The sequence below is a fragment of the Myotis daubentonii genome, chromosome 3, assembly GCF_963259705.1.
Source record: "Myotis daubentonii chromosome 3, mMyoDau2.1, whole genome shotgun sequence".
Lineage (NCBI taxonomy): Eukaryota > Metazoa > Chordata > Mammalia > Chiroptera > Vespertilionidae > Myotis > Myotis daubentonii.
The window spans coordinates 47,061,983-47,079,418 of NC_081842.1; the positions used below are offsets into that span (position 1 = coordinate 47,061,983).

At 43.5% G+C, this 17,436-nt stretch overlaps 1 protein-coding gene across 12 annotated transcripts in view; it reads left to right on the plus strand.

Moving 5' to 3' along the window:
* LPP (LIM domain containing preferred translocation partner in lipoma) overlaps positions 1-17,436 on the plus strand; it is a 665,671-nt gene that overhangs the window by 99,106 nt on the left and 549,129 nt on the right. For 2 of the 12 annotated variants that reach the window (XM_059687363.1, XM_059687359.1), the window contains exon 4: positions 12,625-12,698. The exons of the other annotated variants lie outside the window; for them this stretch is intronic. The gene's annotated coding sequence lies outside the window, so the exon portion shown is untranslated. The remainder of the gene's footprint in view (positions 1-12,624; positions 12,699-17,436) is intronic. 12 annotated transcript variants of the gene reach the window in all.

A 17,436-nucleotide genomic window follows, 5' to 3' on the forward strand; every position in this document is an offset into this window, starting at 1 on the left:
ATGACTTCTGAGTGTAACTAAAATCGACAGTCTTCTTGAGGATGGCTGTGCTCCTGATGCACCAAGTAGCCCTAGCAATCCTGGGTTTCCTCTCTTTCCTGCACAGCTTTGCTATTCTGGCCTGTGGTAAGGGGTGCAAGAGGAAGGGCAAGGCTTAGCAACTGTTGAAGTCTGAGCCAGTATATATTTCCTGAGAGGCATGGCTGAGGGAGATAAATTGGCATCTTGGTTTGAACAGGCTGGATTTAGTTGACATTGAAAGTGTAAGTAATACTTCTTTTTGGTTTATGAGATAAGAAATTGGTTGTCTACCCCAGGTAGTTTTCATTCCTGTCTTCAGTTGGCGATTTGGTCATGGAATGCAATTTTGAAGACACTTTCAGGTTGGTTTATTTGCTCAACAATAATAATAACCAATGGACACAGATCGGGGGTGGGGAGGGGGAGGTGAGGGCATGTGCTGGGGGTGGGGATGGGCGGAGAGAAGTCAAGGAGGGGGGGAGGAGACATATGTAATACTTTAAACAATAAAGAATTTAAATTAAAAGATAATAATAATAATAATAATAATAATAATAATAATAATGATGATGTATTCACTCCATTTCTGGAGCACCTGCCAAACTATGTACAGACGTCATTCCTAATCTTAAAAGAAAAACAGCATGCTAGGCATGTATTCTAATTTCTACTTTGCAAACCAGAAAATTTAGGTTCAGAGAAATTAAAGGACTTGCTTAATTTCACTTAGAAATTGGCAGAGCCAGCATTGGCCTAATGGCAGAGCCTATATCCTACATACACCCCCACACTGCAATGCCATTGAAGTTTGGAAAATGAGACTACATTCTCCTCTTCCCACCTGTCCAACTGCAGTGGTAAATGGAACCTTGCATGGGCCAGTGCTGGCTCCTGCTGCCCAGGTGTCCTGGACTTGTGTTCTGATGTGGGATCACATGACATCTCACAAGCCCAGCAGAACCTGACACCCCCATAGGAAGAGCTTCCCCTACCAGTGGTCCTCAACCTTCTGGCCCTTTAAATACAGTTCCTCATGTTGTGACCCAACCATAAAATTATTTTCATTGCTACTTCATAACTGTAATGTTGCTACTGTTATGAATCATAATGTAAATATCTGATATGCAGGATGATCTTAGGCGACCCCTGTGAAAGGGTCATTCGACCGCCAAAGGGGTTGCAACCCACAGGTTGAGAACCGCTGCCCTAGACTCTCCCACCAGAGGGAAAGAGCCCTTGAAAAGGAACCTGTGTGTGATAAGGAATTACTGTGATGCTTGAGTAATACAGTAAGTCAATTCTCACTTAGTTGGGATCTCACTTTCCTTTGAGCATTTTATCCAATATTCCAGCAGTGACTCTCGATCCTGGGTGGGTGTTAAAATGAACCTGGGAGCTTTTAAATAATTATGCTTGGGTGCTCCCTCGAGACCAGTGATGGCGAACCTATGACAAGCATGTCAGAGGTGACACGCGAACTTATTTTTTTTAGTTGATTTTTCTTTGTTAAATGGCATTTAAATATATAAAATAAATATCAAAAATATAAGTCTTTGTTTTACTATGGTTGCAAACATCAAAAAATTTCTATATGTGGCACGGCACCAGAGTTAAGTTAGGGTTTTTCAAAATGCTGGCACGCCGAGCTCAAAAGGTTCACCATCACTGCTCTAGACATTCTCGTTAGAATGGGCTGGAGTAGGGCCCTGGGAATCAGCTTAAAAAAAAAAAAAGTATTTCAGGGATTCTAATGTCCAGCCAGGGAATGCTTCAGGGGCAGCAAAGCTCTCTCTTCACTCTTTTGTTGATATGGTATCCTTTTTTTTCCCTGACTGCATTGAGCTCTCAATCTTTGATGTTGTCATTCCATTGAGAGTTGGAATTTAGAATTTACTCAACAGAAGCATTCGTGCTTTTTGAGGTAGTGTAGGCCGTAGACAGAGTGTCACAGGAATGCACACAGATGCTGACTGCAGTGGCCCCAGAGGAGAGGAATGAGCCACTGTGGATTAGATCACTGGGAACGACCAGATGACACAGCCATGGCTTTTGCCTTCTCCCTTGTAATTCATCCTCCTCATCCCCACCCAATTTTCAGCCTGGAAGGGATGTGTTCTCTAGTTTGGGGGTGTTATTCATAATCACTTCCAACGGTTTTACTCTGGAACATATTGTGGTTTATGTACGCTAGGATATTTGTTTGTAGCCTCTTTGCCTTTTGTTTACTAATTTAGTTTACTGCTACATGTAAAAGAATGGCTCAATGGGAATACTCAAGGTGGCATGCAGTTTGCATACGCAGACACTCCCTTGCTCCAGTACACCCAGGCTCCCCAGCCTGGCAGTCGGCATTCTCTCCACCCTCTGATGCCAGCCTTTCTCTCCAGAATTAAGGCCACTCTTCATTGTCCTTCCGCCAACTTCAGCCAGCTAACCTGTACCCTGGACCAGGATCCACCCCCTTCCTGCCTCTGTTCCTGGTCTCATCCTGCTGAAAAGTTACCTCTGTCCTGAAGTCATCCCTCATCCAGCAGCTAGAAATAACATTTCCTTTCCTAGAACTCTGCACTGCTTCAAGCAGGAGCACTTTTAGAACTTATTACATTGCACCTCACACTGTTCTTATTTATGAGTGTGTATATAATTGTTCTCCTTCTGTCGGCTTCAGGAGGGCGGGGAAGCTTCTTAATTTTGGTGTCTCCTGCAGAGCCAGGAGAATTAGAGGCATTCCCCAACTAGTGTTTTTGAGTAAATGTGTTCCCTTTACTAGTAGTTCCATTCAGCCATTGTCTGACATTAACCATGAGGTATTGGTAGCTTTGGTGAACATTTGGAGAGGAATTGGTGACCTACTTGCAGAAGATCCCCTGCGTGAGGAAGGCTTCTGTCTAACTTTGTGGCAGGAGAGCCTGGCTTCTTTACCCTAGTGGCTGTTTCCATGTCTTTTAAAGTGACTCTCCCTGTTTTCCTTCTGAAGTGTAAAAGCAATGCATTCTCACATAGAAAAATCAGAAAATTGCAGAGGGCTAAAGAAGAAAATAAAAAGCTTTAGTACCTCCAGCTGTCTAACACTAATAAAACCTGTCCTATTTTAACAGGGGATGATAGTGTAGGGCAGTGGTCAGCAAACTGCGGCTTGCGAGCCACATGCGGCTCTTTGGCCCCTTGAGTGTAGCTCTTCCACAAAATACCACGTGTGGGCACGCACATACAGTGGGCACGCATGAAACTTCGTGGCCCATGCGCAGAAGCTGGTATTTTGTGGAAGAGCCACACTCAAGGGGCCAAAGAGCCGCATGTGGCCTGCGAGCCGCAGTTTGCCGAGCCGCAGTTTGCCGGCCACTGGTGTAGGGTGTCTCGTGCTTGGAGAAAAGATCTTTGTATTTTTAATAACTGGTGGCAGGGCCAGGATGTCCGGTGGGTGGGCTGTTTTCATTATAGTTGTTGTTATTATCATCATCAATATTGTCTCTGAAGCCTGACCAAAATAGGCATGTCACCATTGCTATAGCTGCAAGAAGGACTGCATGGGCTGTGCTGTGATTAAGCACCTTGTATTTACAAAGTGCTTGTATTAGAGGCTTTTTTCAGTAACTGTGCCTCAACAACAGCCGTGTGAAGGAAGAAGCCACATCGCAGATGAAATCGGAGGAGCCAGTGTTGAGAAAGACAGTGTTTCTGGTGTATGGTGGTGGTGTTCAGGGCTGCAGGCTGGGAGGTGTCCAGGGGGAGGCCTGACCATGGCAGTGGGAGTAGGGAAACCTGCTGGGAAAGGCCCCGAGGGTGCTTGCCACTATAGGAAAGTGTCCTGAGCCAGCAGCAGTCCCTCACGTCTATGTGCCCACTGCCCTCACAGTCCTTTTTAATACGGAGTTATGCATTTCAGCTAATTGACAGAAAAGAAACAGGGACTCTCTCCCACAGTGTGACATGTGTACATTGGATATGGATGGGGCAGGCAGTGAGATTTGTGTTTAGAAAACTTTTTGGGCAAATGCATGGGGCAGTTGGGTGCATTTTTATTTTACTATCTCTTCTTTTTAGGTTTTATCCTGTCTTTTATTTTTATTATTTTTTTAAATTAAATCTTTATTTTTCAGATTATTACAGTTGTTTCTCTTTTTTCCCCCCATAGCTCCCCTCCACCAGGTTCCCACCCCACCCTCTGTCATTACCGCCCCCCCCCCCACTGTCCTCAACCATAGGTGTACGATTTTTGTCCAGTCTGTTCCTGCACCCCCACACACCTTTCCCCCCCAAGAATAGTCAGTCCATTCCCTTTCTATGCCCCTGATTCTATTATAGTCACCAGTTTATTCTGTTTATTAGATTATTTATTCACTTGATTTTTAGATTCACTTGTTGATAGATGTGTATTTGTTGTTCATAATTTGTATCTTTACCTTTTTTTTCTTCTGCCTCTTAAAGGATACCTTTCAGCATTTCATATAATACTGGTTTGGTGGTGATGAACTCCTTTAGCTTTTTCTTATCTGTGAAGCTCTTTATCTGACCTTCAATTCTGAATGATAGCTTTGCTGGGTAAAGTAATCTTGGTTGTAGGTTCTTGGTATTCATCACTTTGAATATTTCTTGCCACTCCCTTCTGGCCTGCATAGTTTCTGTTGAGAAATCAGCTGACAGTCATATGGGTACTCCCTTGTAGGTAACTGACTGTTTTTCTCTTGCTGCTTTTAAGATTCTCTCTTTGTCTTTTGCTCTTGGCATTTTATTATGATTTGTCTTGGTGTGGTCCTCTTTGGATTCCTTTTGTTTGGGGTTCTCTGTGCTTCCTGGACTTGTAAGTCTATTTCTTTCACCGGGTAGGGGAAGTTTTCTGTCATTATTTCTTCAAATAGGTTTTCAATATCTTGCTCTCTCTCTTCTTCTGTCACTCCCATAATTCGGATGTTGGTACGCTTGAAGTTGTCCCAGAGGCTCCTTACACTGTCCTCATATTTTTGGATTCTTTTTTCTTTTTGTTTTTCCAGTTGGGTGTTTTTTGCTTCTTCGTATTTCAAATCTTTGACTTGATTCTTGTGATCCTCTAGTCTGCTGTTGGAACTCTGTATAATATTCTTTATTTCAGTCAGTGTATGCTTAATTTCTAGTTGGTCCTTTTTCATAACCTCGAGGGTCTCACTAGATCTCTTGAAGGACTCACTAAATTTATCAGCGGTTTCTAGAAAATTGTTGAAAAACCTTATAAGTGTGGTTTTGAACTCTATATCCTGCAGTTTGCTTTCCTCCATTTCTGTCATTTGTGACCTGTTTCTTTGTTTCCGCATTTTTTATGCTTCCCTGTGTTCATAGAGTGGCTTTCTGTGGTAGGTGTCTTATAGGGCCCAGTGGCTCAGCCTCCCCAATTACCTGAGGTGGACACTCTTGGTGCACCCCTTTGTGGGCTGTGTGCACAGTATTGTTGTACTTAAGCCTTGATTGTTGTAGGTATCACTGGGAGGAATTGACCTCCAGGCCAATTGGCTGTGAGAATCAGCTGTGTCTGCAGTGGGAGAACTTCTGTGCTGAAGACACCCTTCTGGGGCAAGGCTTGCTTCAGTGGGGCTTTGTTGCTCACTGAGTCTGCCCCCTGAGTGTGTCCCTTATGGATCTGAGGCATTGTAATCTGGATGGTCCCACTCTGACCACTGCTTACACTGGCTCTTGGATCTCTAAGGAGGTGCTAATTTAGGCTCTGCCTGAGGCTACCCAGCAGGAGCTATGGAGAGATTTGCAGATTCCTCTTCCTTGTTTGGGATTCGGAGGTGCCTAGATGATGCCCAGCTGTGAAGCAATGCAAGCTGCTGTGGGGCCTTGGGCCTTCTTTTGGAAGTTCTGGGTCTCTCTGACCCAGCTGCAGTTTGTTAGGTAATTTTCAGATTGCAAAGGGCCAGGCCATTCATATGCAAAAGCCTCTGTGCACAGCTTGGGTGGGGTGAGGTCTCAGGGAATCAACAGGGCGGAGCAAACAGCTATGGCTGATCCTCAGTCCTACCCCAAGAGGCCCCGTGTCTCTGTGTCCCGGTAATCGCTGCAAGCACCTTTGAGAGAAAGCCACCCTCGAATTCCGACCAATGCCAGACAGTCCAGTTTCTCCCCGTATGAGTTTGGCTCCCCAGAGACTCGCCCAGAACTGGAGTTCAGAGCAGTCGGGAGCTTGAGACTCCCTCCCGATTGAAAAAGACAACTGTGTCCTCAGTTGCCAGCCATTTCTGCATGTACCTCTACCTCTGCACTTTACTTCCGCACCTCCTCTGAGTCTCAGTGTGCTTTTCTCTTTCCTTCTAGTTGTAGACGTTCCACTCAGCCAGCCTTCCTGTGGTTCTGGATGATGTCTGTTTTGTCTTTTAGTTGTATTTTTGAAGTGGTTGTGCGAGGCAACAATTTCCAGTGTTTACCTATGCCGCCATCTTGGTTTTTCCTCTTGTCTTTTATTTTCAAAGTTTTTTTTTTTTTAATTAAAAAAAGTACTGAGGAGAATTTGAACACTGAATAAAGTACTAAAAAGAGAATTAAAAAACCCCTCCCAATGCACTCAGTGATAATCATTGTAAAAAAACACCTTATGAAGTCCCTCTCTGCATATGTATACTGTAGATATGTATAAATGTACGTGTGTGTGTGTGTGTGTGTGTGTGTGTGTGTGTAGATGCATGGGCACACACACTATTTACATGGATGACTGCATTCATAATCACACAAATAATTCCAGGCGTTCCTATTATGTGCATTTTTCAACAACCTGCTTAAAGTTTATACTAATAAATATAGATCTCTCAGACTCATAAAGCATAATTTTCTAAAAGACTGGTTGTAATACTTAAAATCTTTGTACATATATGTGTGTGTGTGTGTGTGTGTGTGTGTGTGTGTGTGTGTGTGTTTGTGGCTTCATGATTGGAAAAATCAGATCTTTGGCTATAATTGGGTATTATCTGCTTTTACTACTGTGTAGTTCTCAGCACAGTTGTTTGTAAATTCAGGAACTACTGCAGTTTGAGTGGGGCAGACACTGTGCTAGGTGACAGGATTCATAAGAGCAGAAGACGCTGCATCTGGGCTCTGGGCTCAGCCTGCTGGGAAGCGCACTGCTTGTGGCTTGTGCTGGGAGGCGGGCTCCCAAGTGCAGAGATGGTGATGACAGTCTCCATTCTGTTTATTTACAGTAATGAGAAGGCTGCTTCTCACATTGCTATCGAGCTGCTTGATGCTCCGATATTTCCCGCAAGCATGAGTCTGGGTGTTATTAAAATTAATTAATAATACAATTAACATCAAAAATAACATTTTTTCCCCCATTGGTACAAACAATATGTGCTCATGCTAGAAAGTTAGAATGTACAGGAAAGTATGAAGATCATCTGTTATTTCCCCTTTGTGGGTAACAACTAGCACCTTCTATTTGTGGAAGCCTGGTGCTGTGACCCCAGGATTTTTATCTGCCCTGACCACTCCCCAACCAAATTCTCAGCTCGACTTTATGTAACATCTTTAAAAGATTCAAGATTTTAAAATAGAAAAGAAGAAAAAAACAAAATACCACACAAAAATAGAAAAATAAATAAATAAATAAAAAGGTTCAAGATTAAAAAAAAATATCCACCGTCAACCAGAATGCACTTGCCTTGCATGCGTGCGTGCGCGCGCGCGCACACACACACACACACACACACACACACACACACACGGGAACAGTCACTCTAGTTGAGCATCAAGTTCTTATTTTACAGATACAAAAACTGAGGCCTAGAACTTGTTCATAAAAAAAAGTGGCAATGAGCACTCAGACCAGGTCTCCTGAATTCTGGTCCAGTGTTTTTTTGTACTCTATAGTAATACCTCCTTACTAGGTCAGAGAAGCAATGTTTGGGAGAGAAAAGGAAAACACGTCAGTTCTGAGCAGTGCGTTTTTCCCCCATGTCCTTTAGCTGAGCTATTTTGGTGACTATTTAGTACATGTGCAGTGCCGCCTCTCCGAGCGTTCTGGCTGGACTGAGAGGCCATTCATGGCCGACTGCAGGCATGCTGTCCCTCCGTGGCTGGTTCCACAGAATCCTTGTCCCGGAAACTAGATGGGAACATATCATTCTAATATAAAAATCAAATTCCGGGTCTGAGTGTACGGAGAAAAAAATTACGGCACATTCTGTTGGACTATGCACATAACAATGAAACAATGATTTATGCCTGTGTGACTGCTGGGAAGGGACAGGGGGTGAGCATGGTGTTGATTCATCTATTAGTCTCTCATCCATTCATGAGCTCTGATAAGTCTTATACACAAATGCAAGCCATTCACTCTCCTTAAATGTGACCCTGTTATTTTAGCTCCCAAAGCCTCCAGTTGTTGTTTTCTTTGCACATAGAACAGAGCATAGACTCTATCTAGCATTTAAGGCCCTCTATGATCTGTCCCCTGATACTGACAGAATATGGCGATGTTATTGCATAGTGGTTAAGAGCCAGACTTTGCAGCCAGGCTACTCCACCACCTGGGCACTCTTACCTGGGCAAACTATTGAATCTCTCTATGCTTATTTCCTCATGTGTGAAATGGGATTACAGTTCTTATGGGGATTCAGTGAGTTAGGATTTGTAAAGGTGTACTGGTCACTAGGTTATAACCCATTACATAGGAAGTGCTATATTTGTTTATTGAATAGATACCTTTCCAGCTCCTCCACTGAGAGCATTTCCCTTTGCACTGGACTTCTGATCATTTCTGAGATGGTCCCTAATTTTCCTGCTTCTGTACCGCTGTGACCTTCACTTTTAAAATGTTCATGCTCTCATTCTGTCTAAATCTTACGTATTCATTTAAGGCCAGGCTCAAATGCATCTTCCTCTATTTCTTTCGTTATTCATTAATGTATTCATTCATTCCTTTAACAGATTTTTATAGAGGGTCTGCTGTGTGCCAAGTGCATTATCTAGAGAGGCAACCATGGTTTCCCGGGCTAGAGGAGTCCACCACCTATGCCTCTCTTGTGACATCCATTATTAACCTTGCCTCACAGTTTATGGTGGGTTCGTGTGGTCTCCTCTACTAGAATATTTGAGAAGAGGTGTTTTCTAGTAGGTGCTTATTAAGCTTTATTTAAAATGAATAATCAAATGAATAAAGAGGTAACCGTTGTGGGTATTTATTACTTTTAATGGAAAGAAGGGATGGTTCTGAGGACAGAGGACAACTTTCAAGTTGAAGAAAGGCAAGAAGACTGGGGGGAGAGGAGAGCTGCAGAAGTAGGGAAACATGGGATGAAAGAGTAGATTATTCTCTGGACCATAAAGCATTTGCTCCAAGAAATGGTTTTCCTTAAGCGGTATAAAATGTGAAGTGAGTTGGGTCTCACTTTCCCTTTTCCTCTTTAGGAGGTTGGAGCTGAGGTGGGGGAGGGAGGTGGGGTTTGGAGAAGGAAAGTGAAAATTGTTTTCTAAAGCTCCATTTGCCAAAGAACTCTCTGCAGAGATGTTTAGACAAAGTGCCTGCCAAAGCTCACCAGCAGTATACTCTCTTTCTTTTGTCATTGTCCTGGTCACTCTCCCATCACTCTCCTCCACCTGTAAACACCTCTGTTAATCCCTTCCTTCCCTCCCTCCCTCCCTCCCTCCCTCCCTCCCTCCCTCCCTTCCTTCCTTCCTTCCTTCCTTCCTTCCTTCCTTCCTTCCTTCCTTCCTTCCTTCCTTCCTTCCTTCCTTCCTTCCTCCCTTTTCCTCCCCTCTCCCCTCCTCTCTCTTCCCCTCCCTTCCCCTCTCCTTTTCCTTCCTTTTCTCTCTTTCTTTATATAAGTATTACAGATTAGAAGCTTTTGCGTTATTTTATGAAAAATAATACAAAATATAATGTAAACAGATGATTTCAACCTACAGTTATTTGCCAGGTTATAAATGATGTGTTTTAGATTTTTAATGTGGTCACCTCATCTGTTTTCCCTAGGAAGCCTCCCTTCCTGGCACCCCTCCTCATCTGGTCTCCTGGCCTTCACCCACTTTTTGACTCTCCCCTTCTGCCATCCCTCCTCATCTAGTGTCCTGGCCTTCACCCACTCTCTGACTCAAAAGCAGGAGAGGGGATTTGAACAACTGGATTGAGAAGGAAGATGGGTAGCTTGTAAGTGCTGGCTCTAGCTGTTTAGCATAAACAAATTCCTGGCCTTTTCCTTCTGAGGATTTTCCTTCTGGAGTTTACTGCTGTGACAGGCACAAAGGTTCAATGGTGGGTGTGCATTGACTGAGAGCTTGGTGTTTGCAGGCCTCACACTACTAATAGGAGATGCACAGAGAGAAAAAAAAGGGGACCTCTGATTGCAGAGGGCTGTGTGTGTGTGTGTGTGTGTGTGTGCACCTCTGTACACACTATAAGTGCTATGGGAGGCCTGGTTTCTAGGTAGAGAAGGTAGGCCAGGGAATAGGCAGATAGATGTGCCTGGAGGCAGGCTGTAGAGCAAGTGTGTCAAACTTAAAGGGTAACACGGGCCAAATAAACAAGGTTTAAGTTTATGTGGGCCGCAAAAAAACAAAAGCTTCAATTTTCATAGAAGCCTAGGTTTATTTCGATAGAGACATGCTGAACACAAAGGGCTGAAATAAATGAGTAATCGTTAACATAAAATAATAGAACATTTTAATAAAAATTAATATTTTTTTCTTGAACATTAACTTACCAGATGCTGAATAAACTGCACAAATTAATAAATGTAACACAAAAAAACTTATTCTTCTTGTTCTCCAAAAGCGAAATATTTCCTGTTGCACACACCAAACAAGTCAGTCCAAGACTAATGATGTGGCAATCCACTGGTAAAATATTCACTGCTAGTATTAGTGGAGAGAAATGGTGCACCTGCGTGTAAGGTGCATAAGGGAAATGAATGCAACACCATTATAGTAATAAGTCATTAGTGAATGTTGTAGTTCATTATTAATAATTATGTATAACAGGATGTTATAAAATTTAAGTTATGAAATTTTTATTAAAACCTTTCTTATATGTCGTTATATTGTCTGGGCTACAAAAATATTCGTTGTGGGCTGCCTGTGGTCCATGGGCTGCGAGTTTGACATGCTTGCTGTAAAGTAATCAGTGAGCACCTAGGAGGGCAAGGTGTTCTGTTTGCTGCCACTGAGGAAGATTTCTCAGATGTGAGGGGTGGAGATGGAGGTGGTGGTGTTCTAGGCTTTGAAAGATAGATAGATTTTAATCAGCAAGAAAGGGAAAGATGAATCTTCAAGACAAAGGGAACGGCAGAGGCATGAGAATGTGTAGAGAATGTGGACCCGCAGGCTGTATGTGGAAGGTGCGTGGAAGGGAGGCATCTGTACCATATCATAGATGTGTTACATGATCCCCATCACATTTGGGGCTTTTGGTCAGTAAACAGGGAGCTGCTATGGGTTTAGAAAGAGCTGTGATAAGATGACTTGTGTGTGTGTGTGTGTGTGTGTGTGTGTGTGTGTGTTGTTTTGCTTTTGCTTTTAATTTTCCTAGTCTTTTTAGGAACTGTGAGGCAACCTTACTGGTAACTCTGGGAAATACGTACTGCCTGTCTTTATATGTCTTGTCTTTTCTCTTCCGGCCTGGCTTAGTTCCTCCTCAGTCTTCTGATAATGAAGTGTGGCATCACTGGCTCCTGGGGGCTGGTGTGAGGTCTCTGAGTGGACTCTTGGCCTGTTCTTCACTGTTTCCCATCCTTTCTCCCTTCTTTTCTCCTCCTCCTCCTCCTCCTCCTCCTCCTCCTCCTCCTCCTCCTCCTCCTCCTCTTTCTCTATCACCACCCTCACCAGCAGCAGCAGCAGCACTCCCCTCCCTAAAATAAATAAACCAGCCATTCCAAAAGGTTCTAAGCACATTAGTCACACATCCCAGAAGTTTAATACAGAATTATTTTGACAGTGAGAACAAGAAGTGTTTTCTAGTTGAACGCACAGAACTTGCTTATTCCAACTGGGCTTTCTGCCGCACAGACAGATGATACGTTTTTTAGATGGATCGGCCACGCAGGAGACTGCGTTGCTTCCCTTGGAAACATGACAAACTGCTCACTACCAAAAGTGGTTGGGGAAAAGATGTGAAATGAGAGAGCAAGAGAGCCAGGGAACGAGGGGTGGGGGGGGGGGGGGGAGAAAGAGAGAGAGAGAGATGAAATTGCGTCCTCATTGAACATATAACTTTCTCACTAATAACTTCTGTAAGCCACTGAGAGATTTCTATGTGTTTATTTATTTATTTGGCTGCCTGTGGAGCTGTGAAGTCCTGTTTTATCCTGGGCTCATGTGTGTTCTAAAAGATGAGGACAGATCGAGTTATTGCAATGCGGGTGGCTCTCCAAGCATTCCAATTGAATACCTCTTCCAGAAATATTTCTTGACTCACTTATTTGGCACTTTCTGGTGCCGTTACTAAGCAGATTGAAGCATCCTCCCTGCGCGCTCACCAGAATACTCGAGTGTTGGTGCGGATCTCCTTATCCCAATTTGGCATTAGAAAGATGGATGGATGAAGAGCTGAAGTCCACTGTTGCCCATGAGGGATTTTTACCTGAGGTGCCAATGCACCACCTCAAAGGTCAGGAGAAGAATAAAAGTGTGCTCTCCTCTTTCCAGCTGTTTCCCACAGGGTCCTCCCACCAACCAGGGGTCCCTTCCTGAGGGCAGTGCCCTGACGTGAAGACCCAGAGGTGAGCCTGGAGAGAAGCTGAAGGAGTTCCACTCCTGAGACACCTGCTCCTTCTGGTGGCCATGATCCTTCACTTCTTGCTTTTCAAATCTTTCTAGAGATTTCCAGCCTTTTGAGGGGCAGGGCTGACCTCTCTAATTGCATCACATGCTCTCTGGAGCTTGCTTAACATTCACTGATTGTTTTTTTTTTTTTATCCCTTCACTCCCAGGCTTTCCTCTGAGACACTTCTGTGTGCTCCAGGCATTAGCTGGCTGTATGGCTTTTGACAGAGAGACCTTTTGGGCCCTGGAGTTTTCAAATCTTTTTCCTCTGTGGAAATCATCCCTCATGAAAAGTGATATGAAATCCCAATCTTATCTAATAAAGAGGGGGGTATGCTAATTGACCCTCACACCATCACAAAGATGACAGCACCTACAGCCAATAAGGAGGGAATATGCTAATTGACTGCCCCACCCTCAAAGATGGCAGTGCCCATAGCCACAAGATGGTGGTGCCCAATCCTCTCAGCCCTGTTGGGGTGGCAGGCACACAGCAAGGCCTGCCACTGGAGTCCCCCAGTCCCCTCAGTCCCCCAGGTGCCCAGAGCCGGCCCGAGGTGCAGGCAAGCCTTGGATGTCAGCCCAAGGTGCAGGCAAGCCTCAGATGGTGGCTGCCCAGCAACCCAGGGCTGGCCCAAGATGCAGGTAACCAGGGCTGGCTGAGTCTTGCGCTGCTGGCAGTGGCAGCAGCAGAGGTGTGATGGGGCGTCATCTTCCCCTGATCACCAGGTTGCTTCCCAACCCTGAGAGCTCCTGGACTGTGAGAGGGGGCAGGCCGGGCTGACGGACTCCCCCTCCAGTACATGAATTTTTATGCATTGGGCCCCTAGTATATAAAATAATCTTATTCTTATTCTCTTATTCTTCCACTGATATTTATGCAACATCTACATTTATATGACAGTTTGCTCTTCCCCAAAGAAGGTTCTGACCTTTATAATCATACTTTACATTTTCACATGGCAAGACAGTTTTTAAAGAGCTGTTCCCAGATAAGATCTCATTTGAACCTTCTGACAACTCTGGGGCAAAGGACAGCAATGAGCTTATACATGTAAATCACAGGTAGGCTCACAGTTCACAGGTTGAGAAGAATTTCCGGCATTTGGACCTTTCAGTTCCCTGACTCATGATTTTGCACCAAATCATTCATTCCTTTTGTGCAGGAATTATGAGTGAGCACACTATTAATAGGCACTGTTTATTAAGTGCTTACTTATATGTCAAACACTGCGAGGTATACACTAAAAACCCATTTAATCTTTTCCACTACCGTATAAGGTAGACATTATGTCCAGTTTACAGATGAATTACTTGAGATATCGAGATGATAGATAACTTACTCAAAGTTCTACTTCACAAACTTGCTGGATCTTAAAGTTTAACCAGGATTGTCTGCCTCCAGAGGATTTTCCAGTACCAGATACTGTCCATCCTTTTGTCTGCCCAAGGAGACAAAAATTCACTCTTGGAAATAACAAAACTAGTGTGTGGATGACCACATGCTACAGTGAGTGTAGCAAACTGTGGAGGGCTAACAGGTAGCTGTTTTCTTTCTTCACTCTTGGAGGCCACAATGTCTTTCTGAAGTCCATTCTACGTTCTCTTAAGATTTGAGTGCTTCTCACTGAAACAATGAGTTCTCCATCCTACTGAACTGTCTGCCATTGGGCGAGTCATTTCTATTTCTGGGGTCTTGATTTCCCCCTGTCATTCTTGTATCCTATCCTTTGAAGTTTTACATGTTAGATAGTGTGTTTATTGAAATATATATATATATAAGCCTAAGCGACTGTTATGACCGAATGACCAGAACAACTGGAACAGCTGGTCAACCGGGCACTATGACGTGCACTTGTTTTAAATTGGAATGACAATTACAGATTATTCCTGTTTTCAAAGAGGTTTTCTGCTTCTGCAATGCAGTTTGAAAAAGTTTGAAATTCAGACACCACAGGAAGAAATAATAAGTCACAGCAAGAAAGATGAATGCCTAAGATATGTTCTGATTGGCTAGCTGGCAGTGTCTTGCTTTTTCTGTGTCAATTTTGTAACTCTTATGTTAGATCAATTCTCCTCCTCCTCACCTCCCAATACCTGTGTGAGTGTGTGAGCTTGCACATATAAAACTCTTGAGAAAGAAAGCCTCCCACATTTGCTAAACTTGTCACTTTCTCCACAGAATCTGGTTAGCATACCTTTGGGTGAGCGAAAGAAATCATTTTCTCTGTGCCAAGTTCAGGGTGTGAATCAATTCTCCCTGCCTTTTGCATTTTAGTAAATGTTTCCTAGATGTATTAATTGAATTTCCAGTAAAGACAAACAACTCAGAAACCACATTGCATTCATACCCCAGGACTGAGTTCTGTGACCCAGACATTGGAGTTTAGTTCCATATATGGCAAAAAGAGAGACAGGGAGAGGGAGTTGAGGGAGAATACCAGACATAGAAAGCATTCCTAAGAAATGTGCATTCGTTACTGACAAAACAGAACTCTTTTGGTTTCCATCTTCCGCAGAACATGAACTGTGAAGTTTTGAGAAGGAAGCCAGTGTTCCCAGCATCTGCCACAGGGAACAGTTTATTTTCTCTTTTCTTTTCAGTTGCATGTAGGTTTAATCTGCAGTCAATGTTCAAGTCAATTTCTTAGCATGGAATGAGGACTAAGAAATTATTCTTGGAGTCAGCATATGTGGGTTCTCAGCCCAATTCGGCCGCCATCCAGCTGTGAAACTCTGGACTGTGTTTTTCAGTATCAAAGTGGCAGGGCCGGATTTGATGATTGTCAAGATCTTGACTATTTCTGGGTTTTTTTTTTTTGGTTCTAATTTTGCCTTCGATTTTCCAGTTCCTGTGGAATTCCCCGCAGAAAGTAGTTTCTAATTCTTCCACATTCTTTCTGTGGTTTGAACTTAAAAAATAGACAAAATAAAACCCTGGTCTTGCATTTGTCTTTGTGATTTCCTTAACTATGTTTGGGGCACATTATTAGCCTTCACTTAGCAGATAACTTATTGCTCAGGATGGAGATAAATGCTTTTATTGCATCTTCATGGTCTCCCCCTTCTGCTTATCCTTTTTGTCGTTGGAGAAAATACAGGGCTATGCCCAGGAGAGTTGTAGGAACAGGTGTTCACTTAGCAAAGGCAGCCTAGTAATGACCTGGTTAATTGTCTGTTTCTCTTAAAAATTCCACCTTCTCTGTGGGAGAAGTGGGACCAGTAGGAGGCAGGTCCCACAGCTTCCTCACACCTTAGGAAATGGAACGAGGGATGTGAAACTGAAGTGTTGGCTTTCCAGTTAGTAATTGGGTGAGTCACTTGCCTGTCACTGATGTTAAGGTTAAGAGGAAATTGAAATGCAAAATTCTGACCCTGGAGAGGACTGCAGTTATTTGTACTTTATGAGACCAGGAATACTTCCTAATATTCGTCTTAATCCTCATGACTTCTGGAGTCTATTGTTGACAGACAATGTGAGTCATATTGGAGAAGTTGGTAATTTTTCTGCTCCTTCCAAAAGTCGACCCCTCCCCTCTCCTTTCTAAAAGCATGGCTTTAGTTTCTCAGCTGAGCTAAAGGGAGGGTTTTTTGTTCCTTGACAAAATATTCCAACCCTTAGGCTTTAATGCCTTGATGGTAGCCTGTATCTGTCGGCACACTGAGCAACTATGGAAAGATATTGCTCTGGGAAAGCCACTGTGGTTCCATAGGTGCCCAGAGGAGTCTCCTTCCTCCCTGTGAGGCTGAAGAACCATGCAGGACTCTGTACTGTGCCTTTCCTTGCTGCAATGCCCCTTGCTGGGAGCTGTCTACCACACAGCCTCCAGGTTCTGGGGAGAGAAGAAGGAAGCAGGGAAGTAGTAATAAAGCAGAAAGCGACTGCTCCAGGAAGAGGAGAATATAAAAGGCATAGGTTCTGATGGCAGCTGTGCCATGAGCTTTCCTTGTGACTTGGTCCAGATACTTTAAATCTCTGGATTTTCATTTCTCCATCTGGACAGTGGAGTGGTAGTGGGCCTCGAAGGTCTATTCTAGCTCTTAAACCACACATTGAATATATCTCCAGACTGTCTCTTCATGTCTCATATGTCCCTGAGTTGGTATCTCTAGTAACTCTAAGGCTTAGAGTCTAAGCTCATTAACTTGTAGAGTTCTGCTCACCATAATGCTACCACCAAATTCTTTAAAACAGCACTCAACTCCTTCGCAGTCTAGTTCTAACTGGTGGTTCTAGTTTTAGGGAATGGGGGCTGCAGAAGCCTTTCATCCCATGTGTGGCACTCATCTTGACTTTTAGCTCTCCATGAGCTCTTTGGTACCATGGAGGTAGGTGTGCATTTAAAAAGAGGAAGCTGCACATCTGATGACATGGCAGTGTTACTGGGTCAGGAGTGCAAGTGAAAAGAAATGAAGAAGGATTCTGGAGTTTTGTGATAGCCTCTACCAATAGATAAGGAAGATTTAGGGAAACTGAACACAATGAGTATTATACTTTTATAAAAGCATACATTTTAATGGTTGCAAATGCTTGGTGCTATTATGAGAAGACCGCATCTAGACAGTAATAATTTGTTGACCATGACTGATTATTTGGAGAGAATGATATGTGATGTAAGTTTATACAAAGCTTTGCAGCAAACTAACCCTTTTCACACCCATTAACCCATCAGATTTCCACAGCAGGTCCATGAA